At 48.7% G+C, this 8,282-nt stretch overlaps 1 protein-coding gene across 1 annotated transcript in view; it reads right to left on the bottom strand.

The window, feature by feature from the left end:
- CHRM2 (cholinergic receptor muscarinic 2) overlaps window positions 1-8,282 on the bottom strand; it is a 243,233-nt gene that overhangs the window by 141,365 nt on the left and 93,586 nt on the right. The window lies entirely within an intron of this gene.

Raw genomic sequence — 8,282 nt, 5'->3', positions numbered from 1 at the left:
AGATAGATAGATAGAGGGATAGATAGATAGATAGATAGATAGATAGATAGATAGATAGATAGAGGGATAGATAGAGGGATAGATAGATAGATAGATAGATAGATAGATAGATAGATAGATAGATAGATAGATAGATAGATGAGCCCGGGCCGGTAGCCTCCATAGCCATCTATCAGGCTGTATTTGCCTGGCTGGTTTCTCTCTGTTATCAGCCTCAGGGTGTCCTTTCTTTCTTCCTTGCTCCGGAGCGGCGGGGAACATATGTGTCCTGTACAGTGAGCAGATGTCGCCGCTCATCATCCTCCTCGGTGATTGGCAGCTCCGCTTCCCCATGACACGGCCCGGGATGACACGGAGCAATGTGATGGAGGTCACCGCTCGTATCCGTGTCCCCAGCACAGATCACATCACTCACACACAGACCATTGCGTCTCCTTATTCTGCCTGTAAAGTGTCACATCTCCGTTTTCTATGAGTGATTGATCTAAACAGGTCGCCACCTCTGCAGAACATCTTGGCAAGGTGAGTGACCTGCTGCTTATCCGCGGAAACATCCTTCCAGTGTTTGTGAGGGTTTATTAAAGATATTTAGCTGACAAACCCATAGAGCCGGTGCAGCCACAGTGAGAATACTGAACATTAAAAAATTAGTACATTGCTCTACAGCGCCCCCTTTTTTCAGTTACTGGTATTACAACCTAGGAAGAGGCCAAGCAGGCCTACATATTGTCCCGGCCCTCCTGTGATTACAAAGTGAAAAGTCCCACACTTTCCCTCTCTGTTATCTGTTGCTTGTTTAATCCTTCTTTATCATTAGTCCCTGAAGTCAAGTGGTTAACTACACAATAAATATGAGGCTCAGGCAGTCTCTGGCAGGCGGTGGTTTAATTGAGGGACATTGTAACTGGAAGGGGCCCAGGATGGGGGACATTATACCAGGATGGGGTCGAAAATGGGGATCATTATACCAGGATGGGAAGCATTGTTATAGAATGGAGGACATTATACCAGGAAGTGACCCAGGATAAGGGACATTGTTACAGGAAGGGGCCCAGGATGGGGGACAATATACCAGGATGGGGTCGCGGATGGGGATCATTATACCAGGATGGGAAGCATTGTTATAGAATGAAGGACATTATACCAGGAAGTGACCCAGGATAAGGGACATTGTTACAGGAAGGGACCCAGGATGGGGGACAATATACCAGGATGGGGTCGCGGATGGGGATCATTATACCAGGATGGGAAGCATTGTTATAGAATGAAGGACATTATATCAGGAAGTGACCCAGGACAAGGGACATTGTTACAGGAAGGGGCCCAGGATGGGGGACAATATACCAGGATGGGGTCGCGGATGGGGATCATTATACCAAGATGGGAAGCATTGTTATAGAATGAAGGACGTTATACCAGGAAGTGACCCAGGATAAGGGACATTGTAACAGGAAGGGACCCAGGAGGGGGGACAATATACCAGGATGGGGTCGCGGATGGGGATCATTATACCAGAATGGGAAGCATTGTTATTGAATGAAGGACATTATATCAGGAAGTGACCCAGGACAAGGGACATTGTTACAGGAAGGGGCCCAGGATGGGGGACATTATACCAGGATGGGGAACGGTATGCCAGGATGGGGAAAATTGTTATAGAATGGCAGATGTTATACCAGAAAGTGACCCAGGATGAGGGACATTTTTACAGGAAGGGGCCCAAAATTGGGGTTGTTATACAAAGGGGGAGTTGAGGATGGAGATCATTATACAAGCAAGAAAGGGGCCTGGATGGGGATCATTATATCAGGATGGAGAATGGTATACCAGGACGGGGAAAAATTGTTATTGAATTGGGGACGTTATAACAGGAAGTGACCCACGATGAGGGACATTGTTACAGGAAGGGGCCCAAGATGTGGGACATTATACCAGGAAGAGGTTGAGGATGGAGATCATTATACAAGCAAGGAAGGGGACTGAACTGAGATCATTATAGTGGGATGGGGAATAGTACACCAGGATGGGGAGCTTTATTATAGAATGGGGACAGTATATCAGAAAGTGACCCAGGATGGGGATCATTATTACAGGAAGGGGCCCAAAATTGGAGTTGTTATACAAGGATGGGGTTGAGGATGGGGATCATTATACAAGTAAGAAAGGGTCCTGAATTGGGATCATTATACCAGGATTCGGAATAGCATACAAGCATGGAAAGTATTGTTATAGAATGAGGGACATTATACCAGAAAACAACCCAGGACGGGGGACATTGTTACAGGAACGGGCCCAGAATTGAGGTTGTTATACAAGAACGGGTTGAGGATGGGTATCATTATATAAGCAAGGAAGGGGCCTGGATGGAGGTCATTATACCAGGATGGGCAACAGTATACTAGGATGGGAAACATAGTTATAGAATGGAAGACAATATACCAGGAAGTGACCCAGGATGAGGGACATTATAACAGGAAGGGGCCCGGGAGGAGGCACATTGTTCCAGGAAGGAGCCCAGGATGGAAAACATTATACTAGGATGAGGTCGAGGATGGGGATCATTATACAAGCAAGGAAGGGGCCTGAATTGGGATCATTATACCAGGATGCGGAATGGTATAGCTATAGAATGGGGGACATTATACCAGGAAGTGACCCAGATGGGGGACAGTATAACAGGAAGGGGCTCAGGATTGGAGACATTATACTAGGACGAGGTTGAGGGTGGGGATTAGTATACAAGCAAGGAAGGGGCCTGAATTGGGATCATTATACCAGGATGCGGAATGGTACAGCTATAGAATGGGGGACATTATCCCAGGAAGTGACCCAGGATGAGGGACATTATAATAGGAAGGGGCTCAGGATGGGAGACATTATACTAGGACGAGGTCGAGGATGGGGATCATTATACAAGCAAGGAAGGGGCCTGAATTAGGATCATTATACCAGGATGGGGGACATTATACCAGGAAGTGACCCAGGATGAGGGACATTATTATAAGAAGGGGCCCAGGATGGGAGACATTATACTAGGACGAGGTCGAGGATGGGGATCATTATACAAGCAAGGAAAGGGCCTGAATTGGGATCATTATACCAGGATGTGGAATAGAATGGCGGACATTATAACAGCAGGTGACCCAGGATGAGGGACATTATAACAGGAAGGGGCTCAGGATGGGAGACATTATACTAGGACGAGGTCGAGGGTGGGGATCATTATGCACGCAAGGAAGGGGCCTGAATTGGGATCATTATATCAGGACGCGGAATGGTATAGCTATAGGATGAGGGACATTATACCAGGAAGTGACCCAGGATGAGGGACATTAAAACAGGAAGGGGCTCAGAATGGGAGACATTATACTAGGACGAGGTCGAGGATGGGGATCATTATACAAACAAGGAAGGGGCCTGAATTGGGATCATTATACCAGAATGCGGAATGGTACAGCTATAGAATGGGGGACATTATACCAGGAAGTGACCCAGGATGAGGGACATTAAAACAGGAAGGGGCTCAGAATGGGAGACATTATAATATGACGAGGTCGAGGATGGGGATCATTATACAAGCAAGGAAAGGGCCTCAATTGTGATCATTATACCAGGATGCGGAATGGTGTAGCCATAGAATAGTGACCGAGGATGGGGGACATTATTACAAGAAGATTCCATATGTCTTTATAGGTTTTAGAATGATACAAAGGACTATACATTGACCAACATGGAGGAGTGGGCCATATTTTGCCCTGTGGCTTACCGGACTCTAGTTACGCCACTGACTATCAGCTACATCTAAATAAATACCCCCAATACGGCACACACAACTCATGGCATTCATCTTCTCTGCGGCACTTATAGGGTTATTCCCCAATCAGATTATACACTTATTAAAAGGAAACCGTGCGAGGGCTGGAGGAGATGATTTCCGCGGCTCCCGAACAATAAAAATCCTTGAAATAATATCTACAGTGACAGAACATTGATATCAGACACATTATACGCCGGCTCCGGTCCCCCCGCTAAGCGATGTCGCCCCGGTGGGATGGCAGCGGGAAGCTGCGACTGTCAAAGGCAGAATTTAATTAAATACTAAGGAGTGAGTGAGTGCGCCATCGCCAAGGTATATAGGCTTTACAATGTCGCCTGCAAAAGGTGAGACAGTGAGGAGCACAATGGAAGGGAACGGGGGCCGAGCCTATGATCTGCGGGGCCTGCAATGTTATTAAACTTCCCATAACCTCCATAGTATTGTATGAGGAGGCGTCTGTCACCGGGACTAACGAGCCCCCGGAAAATCCTACAGGGACCTCCAGATCCCATTTCATTACCATTGTCACACTGCAATCTTTTCATCGTCCTTCAAGAGCCGCTCCCGATTATCTGTCTCCTGAAATCACGGCGTCACATCCACATTATCAGCATCTCACAATATAATGACCACGGGGGGATTGTGATATGGAATAATACCGTGCCTTCCCGCAACGGCTCGGTGACAGCTAAGAACACACAGAAATAAGAAACTGTACTATAACTAATAAGAAAAAGCCGCTTCTTTCTGCGCCAGGACTGATTATTCATTATCAAGTCTCAATTGTTGCCTTCAATACAAATATTCCCAATACAGATGGAGGAGATGACAGTTGGTGCTCATAAGGCTCTATGAAGAACTAAGGAGAACTGTTGTGAATGTCAGTTATGCTTTTGCTGCTGTGAGGCTCCCTCTTGTGGCCAGGAATGGTTTGCACAGAGACCAAGTGTGTTGAGCAATGGGCGTTTCCATTGCTAACTCTCTGCCTATTTAAACCCTGGTCTGATAGCAGGCTATGCCGGATGTCAATTGTTCTTTGTTCACCAGCCTGCTTCATCCTGCTCCAGACCACATCTACCCCAGATAAGTGCTTGGCTCTTTATTTGTTTGGTTCTTTTCTGAGTTTGTCATTTGCTGTGGTTCTTGTCAGTTTATTTGCAGGCAGGGATCTTCCCTCTCAGTTGCTTAGCTGGGAAACTCCCTGCAGCTATGTTTGGAGTTTTGCTCCTATAAGTCCATGTGTTTGTTGCTTCTTGAATTTGTAATGGTTCCTGCTTTCTGTTCATTGGTATGACAAGAGTGCCTGGTATAGGACAGAGTTCAGATCTAGAGATCTGAGGGCTTTTTGTACTATCAGGTTTTTGGATTTTTGCAGGGTTTTCTCTGGCCACTATCAGCCCCTTTCCTATCCTGTCCTATTTAGTCAGTAGGGCCTCACCTTTGCTAATCCTATCATCCATCTGTGTATTGTGTTGTTCCTATATCACCGCAGTCTTTGAATGTGGGGGTCTTGCTATTCTTTATCTATTTTCTGTATTTTCTGAGGCAGAGAGTTATTCATCTTTCCTTCCTTTAGGATAGTTAGTTCTCCGGCTGGCTTCGCGGTGCACAGGATGTTAGTTCACCCCTCGGCTACTTCTAGTGTTGATGGTTAGTAAGGGGATGGCGGCCAGATTAGTTGCCAATGCTCTTGTCACCTTTTACCAATGATTTATGGTGGTCTTCCATGGTTCCGGATCATAACAGAGAACTGTAAGAAGAATATTTCTGCCTCTAGCTCCTCCCCTGCATTGAAATTTTAAAGGCGCCAACTATCACTTCTATCTAATCAATGGGAAAAGTTGTCTTTAGAGAATACAGACTTTCCCATTACTGAGATAGGAAATGACAGTTGGTGCCCATAAGGTTCTATGGAGAATGTTTCTGCCTCTAGATCCTCCCCTACATTGAAATTTTAAAGGCACCAGCTATTGTCTTCTATCTAACTAATGAGACTATTTGTCTTTAGAGAAAACAGACTTTCCCATTTCTGAAATAGGAAATGACAGTTGGTGCTCATAACGTTCTATTAACAATGTTTCTGCCTCTAGCTCCTCCCCTTTATCAGAGTTTTAAAGGCACCAACTCCCATCTTCTATCTAAGCAATGGGAAGATTTGTCTTTAGAGAATACATATTTTCCCTTTACTGGGATAGGAGTTTACAGTTGGTGCTCAAAAGGTTCTATGGAAAACGTTTCTGCCTCTAGCTCCTCCCCTTTATGAGAATTTTAAAGGGCCCTATAGTCATCTTCTATCTAAGCAATAGCAAAATTTGTCTTTAGTGAATTCAGATTTTTCCCATTTCTGAGATAGGAAATGACAGTTGGTGCTCATAAGGTTCTATGGAGAACTGTAAGAAGAACGTTTCTGCCTCTAGCTCCTCCCCTTGATCACAGTTTTAAAGGCACCAACTGTCATCGACTATCTAAGTAATGGGAAAATGTATCTTTAATGAATACAGATTTTCCCATGACTGAGATAGGAGATGACAGTTGGTGCTCATAACGCTCTATGAAGAACGTTTCTGCCTCTAGCTCCTCCCCTTCATCGGAATTTTAAAGGCACCAACTGTCATCTTCTATCTAAACAATGGGAAGATTTGTCTTTAGTGAATTCAGATTTTTCTCATTACTGACATAGGAGATGACATTTGGTGCTCATCTATATATATAATTGCCTTATTCTGTCTGTCTGTCTGTCTGTCTGTCTGTCTATCTGTCTGTCTGTCATGCTCCAAAATTGTGTCCTTACGGTGACACAAAGCTGATTGGCCGCTGGGCTCGCCATGGCCCCGCCCCCCCCACACGGATTGGCCGCTCGCCCAGACTGCGCCCCCACACGGATTGGCCAGCCGCTCGCCCAGGCTCCGCCCCCCCACAGATTGGCCTCTCGCCCCGGCACCCTGCAGGCATTGGCAATTCGGCCACGCCACGCCCCGCCCCCCTCACGCAATGCACGCTAGCTCTGGCCCTGCCCCCTCCCTCCCCCCGCGCATTCCCCGAACTGACACGGCTGTCACGGAGGTGAGTACTGTACTCCCCCCCCTCACCCCCCCACGCATTCCCCGAACTGACACGGCTGTCACGGAGGTGAGTACTGTACTCCCCCCCCGGCCCCCGCTCGCACGGGAGTGGTGTGGATACGTTGGTAACCATGCTCGCATGGTTACAAGCGCATCAAGGTCCTGCTGCGGCGGAAGATCCACACGCACACACATAACAGCACACACACACACATACACACACATCAGATCACACTCACTCTCACACACACCTCACACACACCTCACACACACCTCACACACACCTCACATCGCATCCACACACTCACAGCATCCGGCGATATCGCTTGCTTCTCGGCCTCGATACTGTGCTGTTGTTACCTTCCAGGACCCGACGGAGGATCACATGGCCAGAAGCATGTGGTATCTCCGGATGTTGTGAGTGTGAGCGCGTATGTGCGATATCGTCAGTGTCTGTGTGTGTGAGTGGATGCGATCGGGTGTGTGTGAGTGGATGCGATCGGGTGTGTGTGAGTGGATGCGATCGGGTGTGTGTGAGTGGATGCGATCGGGTGTGTGTGAGTGGATGCGATCGGGTGTGTGTGAGTGGATGCGATCGGGTGTGTGTGAGTGGATGCGATCGGGTGTGTGAGTGTCGGCAGAGGAGCACGGCGTGCTGGAGGAGGCTGGGAGCAGAGAGGCTGATGCTGGGGGAGACTGTGAGGGGAAGGCTGATGCTGAAGGAGGCTGGGAGGGGGAGGCTGGGAGGAAGGAGGCTGGGAGGAGAGAGGCTGATCCTGGGGAAGGCTGGGAAGGGGAGGCTGATGCTGAGGGAGGCTGGAAGGAGAGAGGCTGATGCTGGGGGAGGCTGAAAGGAGAGAGGCTGAGGCTGGGAGGAGAGAGGCTGATGCTGGGGAAGGCTGATGCTGAGGGAGGCTGGGAGGGGAAAGCTGATGCTGGGGAAGGCTGGGAGGACGGAGGCTGGGAGGAGAGAGGCTGATCCTGGGGAAGGCTGGGAGAGGGAGGCTGATGCTGGGGAAGGCTGGAAGGAGAGAGGCTAATGCTGGGGGAGGCTGGAAGAAGAGAGGCTGATGCTGGGGGAGGCTGATGCTGGGGGAGGCTGGGAGGAGAGAGGCTGATGCTGGGGAAGGCTGGGAGGAGAGAGGCTGATGCTGGGGACAGAGAGGAGAGGCTGATGCTGGGAGGAGAGAGGCTGATGCTGGGATGAGAGAGGCTGATGCTGGGAGGAGAGAGGCTGATGCTGGGGGAGGCTGGGACGAGGGAGGCTGATGCTGGTGGAGGCTGATGCTTGGGGAGGCTGATGCTGGGGGAGGCTGGAAGGAGAGAGGCTGATGCTGGTGGAGGCTGATGCTTGGGGAGGCTGATGCTGGGGGAGACTGGGAGGGGAAGGCTGATGCTGAGGG

This window comes from Anomaloglossus baeobatrachus, chromosome 4, assembly GCF_048569485.1.
Source record: "Anomaloglossus baeobatrachus isolate aAnoBae1 chromosome 4, aAnoBae1.hap1, whole genome shotgun sequence".
Classification (NCBI taxonomy): Eukaryota; Metazoa; Chordata; class Amphibia; order Anura; family Aromobatidae; genus Anomaloglossus; species Anomaloglossus baeobatrachus.
This window is presented reverse-complemented; position numbering and strand designations above follow the sequence as displayed.